The 3,910-nt window shown below is 37.1% G+C and overlaps 1 long non-coding RNA gene across 2 annotated transcripts in view; it reads right to left on the bottom strand.

The window, feature by feature from the left end:
• Positions 1–690: 690 nt before the first annotated feature.
• The window catches only part of LOC137638297 (uncharacterized), a 104,009-nt gene continuing 100,789 nt past the window's right edge, over positions 691–3,910 (bottom strand). For both annotated transcript variants that reach the window (XR_011044000.1, XR_011044001.1), the window contains one exon: positions 691–845. This is a non-coding gene — a long non-coding RNA (uncharacterized lncRNA). The remainder of the gene's footprint in view (positions 846–3,910) is intronic.

Raw genomic sequence — 3,910 nt, 5'->3', positions numbered from 1 at the left:
AAATTTTTCAGCTTTGTACACCTAGCAGTATAAGAATTTAGATTAGGAAACTGGAAGAATTACCATTAATGGGGAATATTAGGGCATACACCAAGTGCTTCCCGAGGAAATGAGCCCAAAATTTCAAGAAGGATAATCATGGGATGGAGACTTATCGGTAAACAAACTGAGATTATGAAAAGTAAAAATGATACTTTCTCTAAAAATAAAAGTATTCAATGAGAGGTTCCTACCAGTATCAACATATGCATCGGAAGATTTGAGCCTTACTAAAGCCTTAGAACATAAGCCAGTTAAAACTGAAAGATCCATGGAAAGAATAATTTCATCGTATCCAATAAATGTAAATTATCAAGCAGTTATAGCACATTATAATACTTTGAAATAGAAAAAATTTAAACAGATTCTACAGTTATTAAAACGGGCAAACCTAGAACCGAAAAAATATAATAGCGTATGGTAATCAAATATTAATACACCCCAGATATAACAAAAAATATAATACATTGACTCACACCATAGATTCATTGAGAATTTTTTGTTTTCTGGAAATTCAAAGCCGGTTTCAATCAGATATTAAAACACCCTAGATATAAGAAAAATATACAAGACATCGATAAATGCACCCTAGAATCACAAGAAAAATATATTTGAAAAATCAAAGTCTGGTTCATACCTTTGAATGCCACAAGTGATGTGTTGTCTTGATCGTAGGGTACTTCCAGGAGTGGCTTGTCTTTTCTATTCAGTCTAGATCCCCTAGCTTGTACAGTTTCTTACAGAGGGCTTGATTGTCTAGTGGGTAAGATTCTCACCTATTATTTATTTTCAATGCACCGTAATCTCTGAAATAATGATATAAGTTGGTATTTTTCTAAATGTATAAAAACACGGTAAAATCCAGCATGATACTCAAAGTTTGTTCATGAGAAATTAAGTAACAATTGAATATAATGAAACTGAAATGAATCTGAAAATGATAAGTTATACTTTTTGATAATTGGAAATGCATTAAAACATACTATCATAATTAGAATTTACTTTTTATATTGCATACATAAATATGTCCAAATAGATATGATAGTAAATAACAAAGTGATGATAAAGGATAATGACAATACTGTTTCAAAGTTAATATTGCATAAAGGGAAAAAGGTTAAGAAAACTCCCTATGTATAGAACTCCATCCGGGGATAGTGATAAATCAATATGCCATTTGTTAGAATTTAATCTAATTGAAAAAAAAGTTGGTGTAGTCTATTTTAACATTATTATTTATCTTAAAATATTTCATATTCATTACTTACGTATAGTTTGACTTACTATTTCCTTATTTCCTTCCCTCACTGGGCTGCCTTCCCTGTTTAGAACGTTTGAGTTTCTAGCATTCTGCTTTTAAAACCAGGATTGAAGCTTAGCTAATAATCAAAATCAATAATAATCATAATTAAATATAATCATACTCAATCATATGTGTCCCTGTTAATCTAAATTATTAGAGACCAGTTGTTACACCACGCACCCTACCCAGCCCAAGAGGTGGTGGTAAAAGGATGAGCCTTCTGTGTCTTGGCAAGATGAGCAATCTCAGAATTATCAGCATCAATGCCGAGGACCCGTGAATAACAGAAGTAGATTTGCTTGCTAACCTGAAGGCCGCTGTACTAGGCATCCAGGAGACTCGCAAAAATCACTGTCTAAAGCCCCTGGCATGGATTCAATAATTTCCCACCAATAACCAGTCTAGGGAAGTGCAATATAGGGTAGCGAGAAATCCATCATTCACAAAAGTAGAGACCTATCCCAGGTTGGGCTGGAGATCCTCCAAGAAGAAAATAAACACCTAAGCATCACTTCCATCAACAAACTCCATCCCCTACTTTCTCACAGTCCCAGAATAGCATCCCTGACAGACTGACAGTATGCCCTGTGTCTCGTAGCTGGGGGACTTCAATAGCCACAACACTGTATGGGGATATGGGAGCACCAACCACGATCGATTGTATTATAAAATTTAGGCCTCGAGGCAAGCACTGGACTGACAGTGATCGAGAGGCTGTGTAGGAATGGGCCCTTGCTAATTATCTCAACCCTGTGTAATGCAAAAGATGATACCACTTTTTAAAGTTCACAATGGAGGAGGGTATACAATTCAGACCTGGCATTTGTCTCTTTAAAACACCACCAATCATTCAAGAACAATCATGGACCCAATACCAAAATATCAACACCAAACAGTAGCCATTGATATAAAACCAGTCGTACAACCACTCAAACCAAAATACCATAACCCCAGATCAAACTAACCTTAGGCTGATTTGGAATTGCAAACATCGTACCTGACCCTGAGTGATACGAAGACTTCCAGTTCCTGGCAATAGGAGCTATGAAAGAAAACATTCCTGAGGCTGTGGAGACTCATATATCTCTGATCTCTCGGATCAAAGCATAATCCTACCAGGCCTACAATTCCGATCCTTTAACCAAAAACACTATGGCTCTAGGCAAGGTTTTGCTATCATTACTACACCATGAAAGACATGAACGCTGGTAAGAAACCCATCACAAACATCAACATGGCCCACAACAGTAAAAAAAGCCTGGATCACCATAAAAAAGCTAACTCGGCGAATAACAGCATTCACACCTTAATGAAGTAGCCCATAAACTTGTAATCAATGATAAGATCAACAACTAAAACAGAGAAAGGGGGATACTTAACGAAAATGAAGCAAGGCATGCAATGCACCATGCTACAGGGTGATTATATATTTGAACCGTTTACAATGTATGAATTAAAATCAGCTATGAAACACAAGAAGTCAGGGAAAGCTGGGGTCTAGATGGAATTGTGGTCGAGATGATTCTGCCTTTCAAGAGATAAGGCTGGGGCTTGGCTTCTTGTCTTTTTCAATGAGCATAAACATACTGCATCCTAAGGATATGGAGAAGAGATAGAATTCTCTCTTTCCTCAAGCCTGGTAAAGATCCAAGCTCACCTAAGAGTTACTGACCAATATCCTTACTATGCTTTACTTATAAACTCTATGAACGCACCACCACCACCTAGGAGCAACTGACACCAGACCAAGCAGGCTTTCGACCTGGATGATCATGCTGCAGTCAGGTCTTGCACCTGACTCAATTTATAGAGGATGGATCAGAGACTAAATAAATTACAGGCGTTATGGTTGTCCACCTCACAGCCGCATATGATAATCAAATATAGAGATCTTCAATTCTGTCACCCAAATGGCCCATAACTTCCGTCATTGTACACATCGGATCACTCGTAGTAAACAAATGTTTCTATATGGAAATGGATGGCAGGATGAGTAGGTGGAAGAATCAGACAAATGGTCTCCTACAGGCCTCCATACTAGCCCCTTTGTTATTTAATACCTACACAAATGACCTTCCACAACTCCAGGATATCCGGAGGTTTATATATGCTGACGATCTTTGCATAGTAACAGTCGAGGCTCTTTAAAACCATCAAAGGAAGACTGAAGGGGGACACAATTTCTCTCAGACTATTACAAATGATGGTATCTTAAGGTAAATCACATATTTACCTAGGTATGCTTACTCCATTTGAACACCCACCAGGGATACAAAAAAATAAAATTTTAAATTATAAACTGAATAACTGGAAAACCATTCACATCCCGTCTATCTATGTCACTTTTGATAGGAGACTTTATTTTCAAGGTTATGTCAACAAGCTCAAGAAAAAAGTGGTTACCAAAAATAACTACCTCGGCTAAATAGCATCCACCAAGAAGGGAGCTAAGGCAAAACCTTTGAAGTAAACTGCTTTAGCACTATGTTACTCCATGGAAGAATTTAGTGTTCCTCTGTGGAAAAGATAAAGCCATGCCAGAAGAGTGAATATTGAGCTAAATAAAGC

This window comes from Palaemon carinicauda, chromosome 3, assembly GCF_036898095.1.
Source record: "Palaemon carinicauda isolate YSFRI2023 chromosome 3, ASM3689809v2, whole genome shotgun sequence".
In the NCBI taxonomy this organism is placed as follows: Eukaryota; Metazoa; Arthropoda; class Malacostraca; order Decapoda; family Palaemonidae; genus Palaemon; species Palaemon carinicauda.
This window is presented reverse-complemented; position numbering and strand designations above follow the sequence as displayed.